The sequence below is a fragment of the Saccopteryx leptura genome, chromosome 1, assembly GCF_036850995.1.
Source record: "Saccopteryx leptura isolate mSacLep1 chromosome 1, mSacLep1_pri_phased_curated, whole genome shotgun sequence".
NCBI classification, from domain to species: domain Eukaryota; kingdom Metazoa; phylum Chordata; class Mammalia; order Chiroptera; family Emballonuridae; genus Saccopteryx; species Saccopteryx leptura.
This window is the reverse complement of record NC_089503.1, coordinates 29,834,557-29,853,413: the sequence shown is the minus strand read 5'-3', so window position 1 is coordinate 29,853,413 and position 18,857 is coordinate 29,834,557. Positions and strand designations below refer to the sequence as shown.

The window sequence follows — 18,857 nt, the reverse complement described above, 5'->3', positions numbered from 1 at the left end:
CCAACGGATGAGGGGTAGAGAATAGTGATGCAACAGAAGTCTCCACTGGTCGAGTCCAGTGTCAAAGCGGATGAGATAACCTATGTGACACTCAGTATAGGGGTTGGCACGTTACTATTCTTCTTATTGTTTTTATTATATTAATGTATAGTTTGGTCAACTCAGGGCCTCTCCCCTCCTGTTGTTCACCTTTGACCGCATGTCCACACCCTGACCCAAGCATGATGTGGCACAGGAGGACACGCATAGGCTCAGAGGCTGTGTGACCTTGGCCAAGTTACTTAATAAGAGTAATAAGAGTACCTCTAGGACTAACCTGAATACTAAAGATGTAATTATGTGTTTGCATAAGTGCCTAACATAGGGGGGCCCTTACTATGTAATAGTTACTGTTATGAAAGCACATACTTGGGTAACTTGTCAATTGTCTTAGTAAGGGAAAGACCTCCTGAGGAAAGTGAGTGGCGTTTAAGGTTACATCCAGGCTCTGGAATTAACAGTGGGTTTCACTACGTGAGTCAGGGCAGCTCTTCTGCTTTCTAGCCACTACCCCCCACCTTTCCACCCCCAACACACACACACACACCCTGAGAGCTTTCCACCAGAGTGGAATAAGCTTTGAAGTCACCCAATGCTGGCTCTGGAGTTGACTGCCTATATGACTCTGAGCAAATCAGTGGGGCTATTCAAAATCTTCCCTCGGGAGGTTTCAAAAATCAAAGGATAAAGAATGCATGTAGGAAATGACTTAAAATTCAAAAGGAGAACAATAATGATCCCTCCTCCCCATAAAAGCAGCCTCCAGTGAAAGGATACACTATAGGGCATTGTGTTAAGTGACAGCCTGGTAGGGGAACTGAAATACACTTTTTTAAATGAATATTTGTCACTCATCATGGTCTCACTGAAATCTGGGTTTAATGATTGTAAAGCCAGTAGCCACGGCCACCATCACAGCTGCCTGGCCCATGCAGGTTCGCATTAGATTCGGACAGTCAGTAATGAAACAGTGGAGACAAGAACTGATGGGCCATCATCTTTAATCCTAGCTTGCACTCAGCGGGCAAGTAAAAACACACACTGGGCTCCAAAACCCACTCATTCAGTGCTCACAACGCTGACTTATCCGAGTTCTCCTAGAATCAAAGGTTTCTAGCTCACCAGACTTATTCACCTCTGTTCCCCATCTCCTTCCTTCTCCCTGCACCAACTGCACAAACTGGCTTCTCACTCAGCTCTCCACCGTCTTGGCTGCATCTCCTGGCCTCCTCCACATGGCCTTTCTCTGCTCTCCTCTCTAACGCTAATCTCAGGAACTGAGAGAGCAAGCTCCCGGTCTGCCCCACTTTATAGTATAGAAATCAAAACCCTTAATCCAATATACAAACAAGGAAGTCTCTGATACAAAGTCACTTATCTGAGGCATAATGGGATTCCTCATGAGAGTACACCACCCCACATCATGCAATCAGTCAAGGGTGTGGGGAAAAGCTTAGTCTTAAAACTAAGCCTTAGGCTATAACCACCCTGCCTGCTTACAGCCTGTCCCCCACACCCAATGCAAACTATAAGAGAACAAACATATATATCATATTTAAAAACTTATTTGACCAACAATACTGAATGGCCCAATCATGTGAGAGTTCCAGATAACACCCCATTTCCTCTGTACTGCCTCCAACCGGCATGAGCACCAAACCGAGTCTATCCCTGAGTATTGTTGCTGTTTTTTAGGCCAAGCCCTCTGACGTAAGCCCTGACACCTCCGTGTGTAGTGACCACTGGTCACGGGTTTGTGTCTGGAGGCTGAGAGTGCGCTCCATGGAGGGGACATCACGGGTGAGGTCAGCCATGGCTAGGAACGTGGATAAATCTATCACCCAACTTGCTAGAACTGGATAAACACACCACCAACACTCAGATTCAACAATTAAAACAGAGCATAGACGGGTCTTCAGTCAAAGCCCTCAATAGGAGTACTAGGTTTATTTAAGATTTCCTCCCAGGCCATACTAATAACAACCCAGGCAGCGACTTCTGTAAGAGCCCGATCGGATCACCCTGTCCTGACTCTGAGAAGTTTCCACAACAGATGGAGGACCCAGCTTCAGAGGACAAGTCCCGATCACATCCGTCTGCATTCGTTATTGGCCCTGTTCTCCGAAATGCTATATGTTATCTTGAGCCTGTTTGTTTTTATCTGTCAGAGTGGTTTATTGTTAGGGAAATGTGGTGTCAGCTGTCTCTTCCCCACCATCAAAGCTGCTTCATTAAAGTTAATTGTGTTTGACTTGCAGAGATCTCTTAGCGAGGTAACCCAAGAAAGCCCCCGCTGGCTGTTATTTTTCCGGCAGTAAAGGCACCAAATGGAGGCAATAACTGCCTGAACCTTTTAGAAAGAAGAAGAAGAGGGAAAACTACTGCATGACTCTATCTAGTAGCTGCTTCACAAATGCACCTTGAATCCATGAGGCTAACTCCCCCCTGTCAGTTTGGAACAACGTGCCAAACCAAATGACCTGTGTCCTGACCCTGTGGCCCACGGCTTGTCACCTGCCCAGCCTAAACTTCCGTTAACTTCTCTCAGAAATAAGGGGGATGGATCATAAGAACGCTTTTTTTTTTCCTAACTGGGGAACCCTTTGGACAAAAATAATCTTATAAAAAAGCCTGATATATAAAGCACATAAAAGCAAAACTCTCCTAGCTAGGGGAGGGGGGAGCAGAAGTCCCACCTTCTCAGCACCTTCAGCCTCCTCCGCACCCCCTGAGTCCTCCCCCAGGGGCTCCTGAGGAAACTCTGTCAGCTGCCTCCCCCACCCCAGACTTCACGGAACAGCATTTGAAATCCACTAACCTAGTGGAATTACCGTTAAGGTCTTTTCTGGTCAGAGTCTGGATTCTGTGATGAAGTAACTGAGTCAAACCACACGAGGACAGTTTCTAATCAGTGTAATAACTTTATGGAAGAGTCCCGGCTCGCTGCCATCCAAACATGAGACAGTTCGGATTTCTTTTGTGTTCTGTCCCCTAATCACTGCTCTCCACTGAGTCCTGTCAAATCTCCCTTCCCAGTTGGAATCGTGGGTCTCAAGCAAGTCCCATCACTTCTGAGTCATTTTGTGCTAAACAGTTCAGTTTAAATGGTCAAATCTCCTCCCCTGCCTCCCCTGCAGGGCAGGCTGGAGCGGGAAGTGTGACTCTTCTGGCTACTTCCTCACCCAGCGGGCCATCCTCTTGGTGAGGAACCAGCAAGAGAGTCACACCCAACAGCCCTGCACCACAATGCACACCTGCCCACAGTGAACTCGGGCATCCTTGCCACAACACCCAGCGCACGTGCGGGCTGCCCCCAGCCCGCCTCTCAGCATCCTGCCATCGTCCCTTTCCAGTCCTCCAGTCTGTTTCAATAGGGCCAGGCAAGGCTGCTGCCCATGCAGATGTCCAATAGGGGAACTTAAAGCCAGTTTTCCATTCTTGAAAACAAGAAGGAAGCTCTGGCTGGTTGGCTCAGCGGTAGAGTGTTGGCCTGGCATGTGGAAGTCCCAGGTTCAATTCCCAGTCAGGGCACACAGGAGAAACAACCATCTGCTTATCCACCCCTCCCCCTTCTCTCTCCCTCCCACATTCCCCACAACCATGGCTCGAATGGTTCAAGCAAAGTTGGCCCTGGGTGCTGAGGATGGCTCCATGGCCTCACCTCAGGCACTGAAACAGCTCAGTTGCCGAACACAGCAGGGGGCCCAGCTGGGCAGAGAATCACCGTGTAGGGGGTTTGCCGGGTAGATCCCAGTCTGAGTGCATGCAGGAGTCTGTCTCTGCCTTCCTGCCTCTCACAGGAAGGAAGAAAGGAAGGAAGGGAGGGAGGGAGGGAGGGAAAGAAATTTCTCTCCTCACTTAATTTTTTGAAGTAATTACCCCCTAACCTCTGTCCCTCCCTCGTGGAAAGAGAAGAAACTCGTGAACACTGTTCCCCCAAAAGGCTGCAGCATAGGAAACTCTCTCTCCTTCTCCCCCTATAACCTCCATAAAAGGCCTTCAGAATGGGAGAGGAGGCTGAGCCAAAGACTGCAAGTTGGAGGGCCAAACAGGCCCCATGCTGGGGGGAGGGACGCTGTGTCACCCACTTTCTTTACAATGTTGCAGTTGCAACTGGGGCTCTAGTTGCCAAATTCACTCTCATAGAAAAATATCCCACCAAACATCCTGTACACATGTAATACTAGATGTCTACCAGACCATGTGTGTTTATACACGTGGCTCAGACTTGGATGGGCACCAGCAGAGTGCACCTGTGTAACACTCTAAAGAATCCAAAACCACATATTTAGTTTTATTTTTTTGGCCCAAGTCTCTGAGGGAGAAAATAAAGCCAGAACAAAGGGAACTATTCATTCATTCATTGTTTCATTCATTCATTCCTTCATCCATTCATTTATTCATTCATTCAGCACTGTCTCCAGAGCTTGTCCTTCCACAGGGTGGGTATTAATTAAGCACTTGAGTGAGGCGATGACAAATAAAGCAGGTTCTTTATCTGGCCGGGGTTATTCAAAACCACAGAAACAATCCACTTATAGAAGTAATGCTTTAGCATTATTTCCTTTTTTTTTTTTAAAGAAATTAAAGCATTACTTTTCAAAAAGCTCTTATACACAACAGTTTATTGGGATCCTCACGATAACCCTGAAACGGTTATGGTAGATATAATCACTGTGTCTAGTCCCACAGCTAGTTAAGTGCTGGGCAGAGATTAAAATTTAAGTTGTCTGATTTCTGGTCCCAGGCTCCTTCTGTTTGACAAAACTGTAATCAAGTGTATCCTGTGATTTCCTTACAGCTGCTATTACAATGACCATCCATTCCCAGTTTTCAAGGCTCCTTTAGATTTCAAATATTCTTTTCTGGCCCTAGCCGGTTGATTCAGTGGTAGAGCATCATCCCGCGTGTGGATGTCCTGGGTTTGATTCCTGGTCAGGACTCACAGGAGAAGCAACCATCTGCTTCTCCACCCCTCCTTCTTCCCTCTCTCTCTCTCTCTCTCTTGCTCTCCCTCTTCCCCTCCCACAACCATAGCTTGATTGGTTCAAGCACGTTGGCCTCCAGCACTAAGGATGGCTTGTGGAGCCTCCACCTCCAACACTAAAAATAGCTCAGTTGCAAGCTTGGCCCCAGATGGGCAAAGAATCAGCCCCAGATGGGGGTCATCAGGTGGATCCCCATCGGGGTGGGGTGCATGCAGGAGTCTGTCTCTCTATCTCCCCTCTTCTCACTTGGAGAAGAAGAAAAAAACAAAAAACAAAATGTTCTGTTCCTTTTTCTTCCCAGTTTTGCTTGTCAGACCACTTGAACTAGTTCCGAAAATACAGTCACTTGTACCGATTTTAGGTTTGAAAAATATAGCTATCAGAGGCTCTCTTTTTTTAGTTCAAATGGGTTAAAGTTAGATTTAGACTTGACTGTATTAAGACTATGCAAGAGTCACAATTTTTCAATCAAACCATCCTTTGGTGTAGAAAATTATTTCACTACGCACATAATTTAAGCTATTCTGAAAATTACTCTGATGTTCTTTTTATTAATCTTTTTCCTGTTTCCAACCCTTCCATCAGGCATTTCTGTCAGGTTCTGAAGGGTCTCATATGCACACTTCCGCTGCAGAAATGCATCTTCTTTGGTTCACTGGAATCCTTCAGAATCCCTGGCACTGAAACACATTGGCTTTAATTAAAAGGCTATGATTTCTGTGAATTCCCATTAAGCTAGTGAAAGAAATCTACATTTAGAAAACACAGTTAACACATCAAGATACAGTTGTGCTGAAAAAAAATGCTTCATGTTTTAAAAACTACTTAAGCAGATGAAACTAAGCTGCCTGTAATAAAAAATAAGCTAATTTTTAAGTAAAATCCTTCACTTCTAAATAGAGGGGTTAGTTTCGTACATATGTGCCCAATTAGCCATAAAAACTCAACTAGACGTGAACCATGCAATCCGCCAATCTGCCTGTTGACATTAAAACATAGATCCTATTAACAGGGATGTAATTTAAATGGTTAAAAAGTGATAAAGTACATAAGTGTAATCTGATAGGGTTTGAAATATGATGCCGCTGTATACTAATGACATATCAGTTTTGAATTATGACTGCAGCCAAGTTGGAAATAGCTCAAGCATGCTAATTAGTGATTCACAAATTCAAGAAACACATTATAGTATATTATATATTACGTTCAGTCACACCTCTCTGCCCATGAGCAAAAGCATATTCTCTAACATTCAGAGGAAAAAAAACCCATGGGAATCTTATTGAACTCCAGGCCCTGTATGCCCTAGAAACACCTGACATGACTTTGCCCGTACAACTTACCTTTACTCAAGACAGTTTCTCAAGGAAAAAGATTTAAAAGGATCCATGAAGTACAGAGAAGTTCACAAGTTACTGGGGAAAGGCACAAAGAGCGATCAATAAAATCACTTCTCTCCACATGGGTGACCCTCAGACTTGGTAGGGACACGCCCCATAGGCACGGGAGGCCGGTGGCAATGAGGAAATGGAAGATCTCTGACCCATTTCTGGTTAGCCATATTAGAGATAAATATGAGCTTATGTATCTTACTTTTTATTATAAAATAACACCTGGGATAAGTGTGAGCCCCTCAAGAAGATCCCAATGGCTCCCCAGTAAACCGCTGTCCTTGCTTTGAGAATCACTGCTCTCAGTACTTATCATATCAAAGACAGAATTCCTTTTATAAGCATTTATAGATAAAATGAAAAGAGTGATTATTTTGGATGACATAATAAACTCCAATCATCTCAATTAACTGTCTCATCTTTGTAAACGGCCACAGAACAGTGCGCTGCAGGCCACTTGGCTGTGCAATTCCCACTATCTGTCATCCTTAGAATCAGCTCCTAGGTCGAATCCAAATCCTCCCTGCTAGGGTTCACAAATTCCCTCTGGTTTTACACCCACTGGAAAAAGGAACACATGGTAACACCATTCTCCAAATACCACGCCACAGTAACAAACTTTAAGAATGGCGGGGAATAACGCGCCCTACCCGCGGACCTGGCTCTGTCGAAATTACGATTGCACATGCTAAATAATGTGATCTAGATGTTGTCCCTCTAGTTTCTCGGAGGAGAGGGGTCAAGCAGCATATAAACACTGGCTGGTGGATCAATCTACAGTATTTAGTTCATGTAGAGTAAGCCTACTGGGTACAAAGACTTCCATTGAGAGCTCACCAAATGTTACTGTGGTCTTTACAAAAATAATAAAAAACGTGAAAGTGAGAGAGAGATCCCGCCATTGCCGGCTTTCTAACCAGCTCGGATTCACGCCATCCTCCGGAGTTCCTGGTGCTCCTCTTCAGAGCAGCATTACTCTTTGTTCTGCATAGACTACAGCCGTAGCCTCTTACCTGGGCCCTCCACCTTGAGTCTCTCAACTTTCACACTGCTGGAAAGTTAATTTTCCAATAGTCCAGCTCTGATAAAATGACCGTGATTTTAAAAAAACAAACAAACTTGAATCCTGGGTTCCCATTGCCTGTGACCAGAATTACGGTCACATTCCTTAGCCTGGGATTCGAGGCACTCACCTCTTTCTAAGGCCGTTTCCCACGTCACTCCAAGCAGTCTTCAAGGTCCACCCCTCTCTGTGCGGACTCCCCTGCTTTTCCTCCTGCAGTGACCCCACCTGAAACACCACCTCCTGCCTTCATTCCTCCTCTCCTCACACCTCTGGGTCGAAATCCTACCCAAGTTAACGGCCTAGACAAGAGAAGTCCCATCTTTTCTGTAGAAGAATGCAAAGAGCAGCTCCTGGTCCGCAAGCATTCCTCAAATACCACCGTACCACTGTTGCTGCTGCTGCTGTTGTGAGCGTGCCATGAAATAAGTCCCTCACCTTCACAGCGGGACTAACCTCTTCCGCCTGTGAGCTTTTAACTGACTGGTGGATCAATCTACAGTATTTAGTTCATGCTCTCTTATGATCCCTAATTACTTTTTATTTCCTTTAATAATTACTTAATTATATATTGCATCTCCTCTTACAGACTGTGAGCTCCTAATCTTATTGCATTCACCTCTGTGTCCTCCATGTCGGTATACAAGGTCTTACATACAGGGATTCTAAGAAAAATGTCAAATATCACATTAAGCCACAAGGGGGCACGGTTGAGCTACTATAATGGAATCATCCTACAGGTAGTCATGAACGTTCTAGAATTTAGAGGCTTTTCTCTCTTGAAAGTGCATTTATAAATCTGTTTGAAGTAAATCTATATATAATATATGCATTATACATTATTAGAAACCTATAGGTGTTCACATAGAAAAATAGCTGTAATCAAGTGAATTTTTAAAATCAATAAACAAAACAAAATTTATATGATCAATTTTTAAATAAAATACCTAGTATTCTTAAATCTAAACAGAAAAAAAAAGCTGTGACAATATCCACCAAAACATAGCAGTTATCATCTTTGTGGGGGAGGGTGGATAGAGGGTAGGAATATGGAGGTTTTTATCTTTCATTTTGCACCTTCCTGGATTTCTTTAAAAGAACTAATACATATTAATGCTACGATCAGAAAAATAAAGCAATTTAGTTTAGAAAATCTCAAAGAAAAGTGTTTATTTTATCTCTCTTGTACTCTCAGCACTGTGTTTGGTGTATTTAAAAGTAAATATACAACTTTGGGGGTTTTCTGATAGATTAAAGAAAAGATTCCCAAATTCCATTGCTACATGGTGCCCTTAACATTTCGGTAATCTTTACGGCACCCTTAGGATGCAAGAAATCCCCAACAGTTCTTTTTGTTAAGTAATGAAATCCAAACAACTTTCGTGTTGGTGTCCTAACAATTTAGAAGCCATCTGGAAGAAAAAAAAAAAGAATATATATAAATTGAAAAAATACATTTTTACCTTTAAGGATCATTATGGCTTATTAATGGATGATGCATAACTATTGGGCACTGCACAACTTCTTAAATATTGGGATCAGATTGGACACCACTCCCCTCACTTCCTACTCTGATTTTCATCAAGGTCTCGATTTTTTCATCAAAGCGACTGTAAACTCCCAGTTTCGCAATGACATGTCAGCACTGAAAGGAATGTAGCACAATCGAATGTTGAAACTATGAACGCGTCACACCTCAAACCATAGTTCTTGGGTGTCCCAGAGATGTCAACTACAGCTGTGTTTCCCTGAAAAATTTAAAATATCTTAGGGCACCTTGTGAATTTAATGGGTGGCACCTCGTGCACAATTTAGGAAGCAGTAGATTCAAATGATAAAGCTGGTTCCCTGCAAGGCTGGCAATGGAAACAACCTCATTCAACTAGCTTTGAAATTATTTCCAACCTAATAGCTCAATCAAAATTATTTTGTGTTCCCTGGCACAAAGTCTTCTGGGAAGGAGAAAAGGATGGTGTGGGAAACTGGGCTGAGCTCAGGGCTGTAGTGGTTTCCACGCTCCTCCAGCCTAATCTCTCCAACTCAAAGCTAAGAACCAACCGCAGCCTCCAAAGCAGCACTTTCCATGGTGGCTCGGCCGGGATCTACTTACTGGCTTACCAACCTACTGCTTTTCTACCCTCTTCCCAAGTCTAGGAAAGCAAGGGGGTCTCCCCAACCCTGAACTGCTAAGTTAGCCCCGCTCCCTTCCCAAGCAAAAAGGGGTTTTCTTCTGCCAGGAATCACTAGTTAGCTCCTGGGCCCAGTCCCACCCCCCACTCCCAGTCAAGTACAGAACGGCTGCTATCCAAGCCCACCCAAAGTTGGGATTTAAAATCATTTTTTTTCCTCTAAGGTTTGATTTCACATCTTGATTTAGTGAGATGACTTGCAATTTTCTATTACCAATGCAAATGTAATTGAATCAAACCCAAAAGAATCTCCAACTTGTATGGAAGGAAGCTCCATGGAAGGACTGACTGCTTAGAGAACTGCATCAAGAACACGGACATGCCTGACCAGGTGGTGGCGCAGTGGATAGAGTATCAGACTGGGATGCCGAGGACTCAGGTTCGAGACCCTGAGGTCGCTGGCTTGAGTGCGGGCTCATCTGGTTTGAGCAAAGCTCACCAGCTTGGACTCAAGGTTGCTGGCTCGAGCAAGGGATTACTCGGTCTGCTGAAGGCCCACGGTCAAGGCACATATGAGAAAGCAATAAATGAACAACTAAGGTGTCACAATGAAAAACTGATGATTGATGTTTCTCATCTCTCTCTGTTTCTGTCTTTCTGTCCCTATCTATCCCTCTCTCTGACTCTTTCTGTCTCAGAAAAAAAAAAAAAAACCACAGATGTGGAAACAGCTCAAATGTGCATAGCCAGATAAATGGAGAAATAAACATGGTATATACATACATATATACATATAATGGGGTACTATTCAGCCTTAAAAAGCAAGGAAATTCTAACACATGCTACAATAGGGATGAACCTTGAAGCCATTATGCTAAGTGAAATAAGCCCGATGCAAAAGAACACATAACCTATGATTCCACTTATTATGAGGCTCCTCGAGCTGTCAGACACTCAGAGAGTATAGAATGGTGGCCCAGGGGCCAGGGAGAGTGGGGATGGGAGTTACTGTTCAATGGGTATGGATTTTCAGTGAAGAGGGAAAAGCTGTGGTGATGGATGCTGGTGGTGGTTGCACAACAACATCAATGTACTTAATGCCACTGAATTATACACTCAAAAAGGGTCAAAATGGTAAACTGTATATTATGCACACAATATTTTTAAATCACAGGGTTGACTTTCTGGTAAGGGGAACCTCTGAACTGGAATCATGTCTTTAAATGTCAGTTGGACAGCTTGCAGCAGACCCAGAGATGGATGATGTAGTGTTAAATCACATACCTGATGTTGCAAAACCCAAGGACCCCGTTCTAAGGGAAACGTGTAAACAAGAGCAGTAGTAAGAGCACCGATCATTGAAACAGGGCTTCCGCCTCTTCCAGGGCTGCAGAAGAAAGTGTCGAGTATTTCTTTAAAAAGTCAGAATTACCCAACCCTTCAGGCATGAGTACAAACCTCACACTCATTTTCTTTTTAAAGTTGCTATTGTACTCTTCATGTGCTATAAATAGGAGGCATGATGGGATAGGACCTAGAATAGCAGCTTGAAGAAATGAGCAAATAGAAACAGACCAGGGTTCCAGAACCCGAGTCCCAGCATGAGGCTTCCTGTGAGGTGTTTCCCTGCTGTGATGCAGGGGTGATGTGGTGAAAGGTGACAGTCTGAAAGTCCAGAGCACTTGGCTTGCTCTGTCCCTACAGGCCTGCTCTCGTGATACATTTCCAGATTATGTTCTATGAAATGTTTGGGAGGAGGAAAGCAGGACTTCTGTAGCCAACTTGGGAAATGACACATTTTCTCTAAAGGCTCAGAGAAGTCTGTAGTATAGAAATCGGAATTCCAGCTTTTTCAGATCCCCACTCATTGGTAATTTTTCAAATGTGTCTACCTCTTCCTCCTCTTGACTAATTTATTTTGTCAATAATGTGCAATCTCCAATCTTCAGAGTTTTTTTCAATTTCTTCTTTGTCAACACATTCCATCAGTTATCAAACTGTAAGTTCAGCTCCAGCCATACGTCTTCCATCAACCTTTTTATCTCCCCTGCCACCCCGCGAGTTTAAGTCCTTATGACCGTTCTCATTGACTGTCCGTCACAGTAGCCTTCTCACTGGTCTCCCTATCTCTGCTTTCTTCCCTCTAACATCTTAACCACTGTCAGAATAATGCTTCTAGATCACAACCCTGAGCACGTCACAACTGTGCTTAGAAACCCTAAGTGGCTCCCCACGGCCTACTGGATATGGAAGGTCAGACCCCTTAGTCCATCATGCGAGATCCTTCGTACTTCTAGCCACTTCTCCCCCCACAGGGAACTGGATGCTCTTGTCAACTAACTGCTCTCCATTCTCCTCCAATAGGCCTCAAAGTTTCCTCTCACCCACACTTGCTCATCTCAGTCAGGGCTGAACCCCCTTCCCTGTCCCCTTGTCTTTATCCAACTTTAAAGGCCAGCTCAAATGCTGCTTCTTTGTGAAATCACTGATCTTTTCTTTGGATTCTCCTCAACGCTTTAACTGTAAGAATCCTGCAGTTCATAATACAATCAGCTCTGATTACTGTCATAAGTTTCAAAACAGTCATTAGTATGTTAATGTTTCATTAACAAACAACACTAAATATCAAACTGTCCTTTTTATCATCGTTTTCCCTAAGTGCCTAACACCGTGCTTTATGTTCATAAATTACTGAATGACACTTCGCCCTGCTTCACACACCATCAAATTCCTAAACCTGTTATATTCTAAAACCAGTAATAATAATAATTTTTTTCACATCGCAAATCTTTTTGCTAAGGAAATCTTAGATGGAATCCCAATATATGTTTTATATAGAGATTTTATATGTGTTATATATATATTTACTTTAAATTAAAATTTATAACATTTCTTATTAAGTGAACTAGTGAGAATAGTAGGCTGTTTCACTGAATATAAAATGTGAAGGAGAGGGTTAGTAGTGGCCATGTGCAGTCAGTCAGTTTTGTATCCAGCTTACTTCCGTGTTATGATTTGGTAACATATGATTATGACAATCCTGACTCACACAGATAAATCGACATCGAATTACATTTTTTAAAAAGTTCAGCTACAACCTGCTATATCAGCAACAGATGAGGAAAGATATATTTAGCGATTAAGAACACAGGCTTGCCTGACCAGGCGGTGGCACAGTGGATAGAGCATCGAACTGGGAAGTGGAGAACCCAGGTTCGAGACCCCGAGGTTGCCAGCTTGAGTGCGGGCTCATCTGGTTTGAGCAAAGTTCGCCAGCTTGGACCCAAGGTTGCTGGCTTGAGCAAGGGGTCACTCAGTCTGCTGTAGCCCCACAGTCAAGGCACATATGAGAAAGCAATCAATGAACAACTAAGGTGTTGCAACGAAAAACTGATGATTGATGCTTCTTATCTCTCTCCGTTCCTGTCTGCCTATCCCTCTCCCTGACTCTCTCTCTCTGACTCTGTAAACAAACAAACAAAAAAACCCCACAGGCTTGGCCCTATGAGTTTAGTTGGTTTAGTTGGTTACAATGTCAGCCGGAAACACTAAGGTTGCAGGTTCGGTCCCCAGTCAGAGCACATACATGAAGCAACCTATGAGTGCACAACCAAGTAGAACAATAAATGAATTCTTTTTTCTCTCTCTCTCTCTCTCTCTCTCTCTCTCTTCCTTATTCTGCTTCTCTAAAAATTTTTAATTAAGAAAAAAAAGAACACAGCTCAGATATAAATCCTGGTCTATTATTTCACAGTGCAGTCTATAAATTAAAAACAATAAACGTTCTCCCCTCAGAAGGCTGGGCAAGAACAAGAGAGATCTGACAAGTTAACCCCTGAAAGGTCTTCACAGTGTTAAATGCAATATAGGACACCTCAGCGAGTGCAGTTTTCGTGTTTTATCATATATTGAGCAGCTACTAAAACACTCATAAAATATGTTAAAGCATTAACAATAGCAATATAATAAAACATATGCACACACCCAGTTTAAGAAAAGAAAATGACAATAACTTGAAATCCCAGTGTGCCCATTTCTGATCCTATTCTCTTCCCTTCCCTATGAGGTAACTGTTACCTTTTTTAGTTTAGTTTTAATATTTTTTAGTACTTAACCTGTTACTGTGTGCCAGACTATGTTCTAAATGCTTTCCAGTATTTACTAGATCTAACCCATGACAAGCCTCCGAAGTGGTAACATTATTATCTGCATCTTACGGATGAGTACCATGGGGTACAGCACATTCGCATGGGCAGTTTGTAAGTGGAGCCGCCAGGATTTGAACCCACTCAATGGGCCTCCAGAGCCTATGTTCACAGATATATACAGGCATGAAACAGTGTGTAGGTCACTCACATGCTTCATACTTTAATGAACATTTATTAAACACCCACCGTGTGCCAGGTACCATGCTGGGCACTGCAGAGCTTCAGAAAAACTTCTGCCCTGCTGGCCACTGACAGCTCCCAGAACACTGGGTTCTCTTCACTGCTGTTTCAGCTCCACCCACGGGACACGCAGACCCTGGCCAGGGCAGCCTGCAACACCCTGGGAGCCCTGTGTGGCCCCGAGGAAAGGCAAGCAGGCCTAGACACTACCAGCTTGGTGTTGCCCAGGGTGGTTCTCAACAACAAGCAATCCCCAAGGCACCACGGGAAATCCCAAAGTTTTCTGCCCCAACTCCCAGCCTCTTCCTCACCAAGGCTTCCTCCGAGAAGTGAACCACGTAGGAATCCACAGGAATCCACGTCCTTTGCCAGAGAGCAGGCCCATTGCAGCCTCGTGGCCCAGCCCACAAGGCAAGGCTTCCACTTGAGCTCATGTCACTCCCCTAATTATTCCCTGTGCCTGGAGTCCAACAATAACAGAGCATCTTTCACGAGCAGCTCCCACCAGAAACCTTGGAACCTCGTGCCTGCAGCCAAACACTGGGAAGTGCTAAAGGGTCAGGGGGTTTGCGCAGCCAGCAGTCCCAGGCCTCTGGGGGAGAATCTCAGTCACTCTCAGAGTTCAAAATCCAGACCCAAAAAAATGCCAGAGGCCCCGCTGCCTCCAGAGTGTACTTCCTGGGGCTGGCCTGGGTCATGGTGGATGAGGCCCTAAGAAGGGATAGCAGCTGCATCTAAGTCACCCTTTCTGAAAAGGCAAGTAATGGGATATTTCCTCAAGGGTTACATTCACTTAGGGAGAGCTCCCAAATCTACACTCTGTACTGCAACTTTTTTTTTTTTTTTTTTTTTTTTTTGTATTCACTAAAAATCAATCCTGGTGAACACAGAGAGTAGGGGTGGGTGGGGGTATAATTCTAGTATATAACAGCAAGTATAACAGCAAGGTCTCTTATATTCTTGAATGGGAGGGCAGGCAATGATCAAATGATTAAGTTAAGAGTGTGGTTAGTGCTTTGAAGAAAATAAAATATACTTGTTGCAAGGGGGTGGACAGAGAAATGAATATTTGGGCAGAGATCTGAATAAGGAGGAGCTTGCAAAGTGAAGACCAAGGAAAAGAATTCCACACAGAGGGAACCGAAGGGCTAGTCCCTAAGGCTTCAGATTAAATGCTGATCAGGGGTTCAGAAATGTTTGAGGAATGTTAGTGTTCTCAAAATTCTAGTACAAGGTAGAGCAGGAGTTATTTTCTTAGAGTAGAAAGATCAAAGTGCTACCTTGGAAAGAAATTTGTCCTTGGCTTTAAATGAAGATGCAAAAAAGAGTGTGTGTGAATATATATATGTCTCACAAGGGTCTTTTTAAAAAGCCTTTCATGTCCTTTATCCTTTAAAGTTTTATAATACATGGCTGAAAGCAGCATGATACAATCTTTAACTTCCAGCTCATGTATTGGGAACTTTTTTTTTATCAGAATTAATGAGGACTTCCGTTCTGTTGGGATGTAATTTACCTCCCTTGTTTCAGAATTTAAAAACAAGAATGCTGTGTGCTTATAGTTGCAATTATGTTTTTAAAAAATGCAAGCATATGGGTTAACACAGTGGGAGTATAAGAGGCAGGAGTTGTTTTTCAATATTCCTTTTTGTTATTAAAACTGGGAAGAAAAGAATACATTGTAAATAACTGCAATCGTCTTGTCCTCGATGTTAATAAATGTTTTTAACTGCTGTTTATATACCATTTCTAACATCACCACCACCTACATCCTCTCCAAACATACAACTTAAGTTGAAAAGTGCACGAGGTCTTTGCGAACCTTTGTACAGTGAGTGTGTCTGCTCACCTACAGTCCACGTGCACCCTTCCTTCTCTTTATGGACAGAATTTCTTGGGGATCTTTCAGGCCCGGGGCCATATTTCTCCCTGGGCTCTTATTAAAACCAGGTGTGCGGGAGGCTGGCCTGGCCCTTTAGGGATAGAAAATTCTGCCTTCGCTTGGCCCAAAGCTCCCCCTTCCGGCATGTTTTCAAAAGGGGATTCGTGAGCTGAGCAAAGGGAAAGCAGGCTGCGCGTCCGGACCAGAGCGGGGTGGACGTTTCTGGACAGACAGGCGGGCCTGGCTGTGCAGTGTGGACAGGGGCAGAAAGTGAGGCTGGGGGGTGAAGCAGCTAGTGACCAGGGACAGTCCCGTCCCCTGCCACACAGGGGCGTGGTCGCTTGCATGGAAGGCCCCCCAAAACCACAGCCCTGTCCAGGGCGGAAGAGCAGGAGCGGAAGGGAAGCTGCAAAGCCGGCGCTTATCTGAACTTGAAACCCGGCGCGGGCGGGCTCGGGCCAGACGCCCGGCCAGCGCCCCGGGCGCGGAGCAGCCGCCGGAACCCCCGACTCCCGGGAACGGCCAGCGCCCGGGCACCGGGTTCCAGGACGCGCGCGGGTCGGCAGCGCTTACCTTCGGCGGCCCGTGTCGCTCGCGTCTCCGCGAACCGGGGCGGGAACAGCGGGTCAGGTCGCGAGTGACGTGGTGTCCTGGGCCGCCGAGCGCCCTTCGCACTCGCTGAGAACGCGGCCGCCCAGCGCTCCGACACGCTGAGCTTTGCGGGACGTGGGACTGTGGGCCTGGGGTCCCTGTGGGCCTCGCTACCTGCGACCTCAGGCCTGAGACACGGCCAGCCCCGCTGTGTGGCCCGAAGGGGCAGATCTGGGAGGGCAGTTGGGCCCCTCTGCACCGGATCCGGCGCCCCCGCCAAGAGCTTGCAGTAAAACTAATTAGGAGGCTGTGAGCGCTTCACCCAGCAGCCTGAACCCCAACGCCTGGCCCAGCTTCTAGGCCGAGGACCTTGGCTATTATTACAAGGTCAAAGATTCGAGTACTGGTGCTTTCATCAGACTCTAGAGTTGTTCAAAGCTGGGAGGCAGGCCTCAGAAGAAAGAGGAGCATTGTTTGGACACAAAAAGTGAAAGTGCAGAGCAGAACAAAGACCCCCAAAAAATGTCTTTCCAAATTTCGAGTGGCCATTTCCTGTTCCTTGAACCAAACGGCAAGTGGGCCTGTTTTTTAATGCTCTCTAATTTCTGTTTTAAAAAGCACATTGCTAGGTGCTTTAGAGCCTCCCAGCCTGATAGCCTTGCTTCCCAAAGGGGTTATATGAGTTTTGAGAAAGCCCAGAAAAGAGCCTTCCAAACAAAAAGATTTTTAGGAAGCCCTACCATCCCAAGTGTTTGTCTGATACACTAGACTCCATAAAAAAACACCCCAAAGTGGGTTACACCAGCACAGCTGGGTAGCTTCCCTGTTCATGGAAAAAGTCTCCTGAGCCTTAACCCCAAGACCCTGTGACGGAATTTCAGAGAAGTTTCCAGATTCAAGCAACCCTGGTGATTTCCAGCAAAACACTGTCTAAGCCAGTTTCTCAAATTGTGGTCCCTGAACCACCTACTCAGATTCCCAAGGGATCCTTGTTACCTGTTGGGGATTTAGGGCCTATGCTACAGCTGGTGAGTTAGATTAAGAAGAGGAAGGATGCCCAGAGAGCTACACTTTAACAAGCTTTTTTAAAAAAATAATTGTGTTTACATAGATTCTAGGGTCGCTGGGAATGCATTCCCCCACCCCCATATTCCCCTCAACATCTCCCTTGCCCTTCTCCCTAAAGCGCCCTCCCCCCTTCCCTTCAGGTTTATCCCCTCCTATCATCCCCTTTCTCTCTGTCCTCTTTTCCTCTGGTCCCTTTGATCCCTCCTCTGTCTCAATTCTGTTCCTCAGTTCACATTGTTCCTTGGATTCCTCAAGCTTTTAAAAAGTGAAAAGTGCAACAACACCAACTATTCCCCTTCTTGTTAAAAAAAAAAAAAGTCCAGTGGTAACTGAGGGAAAAGCCAAGAAAGCAGACTCCTAACCTGGTGATAGTGAAGGCTGAGGAGAATCCTAATCTGCACCTTAGAACTGGGATACGGAGCAGAAAATAGAGCTTCATCAGGAAGCCTACTGAAGAAGCAGTCAGAGACCTTCTCCAGCTCATCACATCTGGGTGACTGTTCTCCACCCCACAAAAACATTGAAGGTTTATTCTCTAGAGAAGATAAATGCCTTACAAACAAGAGGATTCAATGAAAATTTAAATAACTGCCCAAGACCTCTTCCCCTGCAGGCTAGATGCCTGACATACAATCTCCAAAGGGAAGATGGCAAGATTCTTCCCTGGTGACTCTGGCCAGCTAAAGAGAAGAAATAATGACACAAGGGCTCTTGGTCAGAGCAAAGAAGATCACCCCATAGCGAAACCCGTGGCTGACAAACTCCACCCAACACATACGACTTCTGGTCAGCTTTCTTCTGCCCCACTTGGCAGATACCAAGAATCACCAGATGTCAGAGGATTCTAATGTTAAATATGTTGTAAGAGCAAACAGAAAAAAACAAAGCTATAAAGGGAAAAGAAAACCAGGGTTTTTCTTTTTTCTTTTCATTAAAAGTCTCATCGAGATAAAGGAAGATATGCATACATGAAACAAGAACAGGCTATTAAAAAGAAAAAGGACCCCGTGGTGGAGTCTCTCACTTGGTTAGAGTATTGTCCCAACGCACCAAGGTTACGGGTTTGATCCCTGGTCAGGGCACATACAAGAATCTACCAATGAATGCATAACTAGGTGGAACAACAAATAGATCTTTTTCTTTCTCTCTCTCTTTCTGTCTCCCTTTCTCTCTCTAAAAATCAATTAAAAAATTTTTAAACAAAAGAAAAAGAAAATGAGGACAAGGCAGAGCTCTTGGACATTAAATACAGGGGTGAGCAAAAGAAGGTTTACAGTTATGAGAATGCAAAATGGAGTTTATTCGTGTATTAATTATT

General features: G+C 44.6%; 1 protein-coding gene across 2 annotated transcripts in view; it reads right to left on the bottom strand.

Annotated features, from left to right (window-relative positions):
• The window catches only part of LOC136391945 (uncharacterized), a 189,735-nt gene extending 172,923 nt beyond the window's left edge, over positions 1-16,812 (bottom strand). For both annotated transcript variants that reach the window (XM_066363874.1, XM_066363883.1), the window contains exon 1: positions 16,454-16,812. The gene's annotated coding sequence lies outside the window, so the exon portion shown is untranslated. The remainder of the gene's footprint in view (positions 1-16,453) is intronic.
• Positions 16,813-18,857: the final 2,045 nt, after the last annotated feature.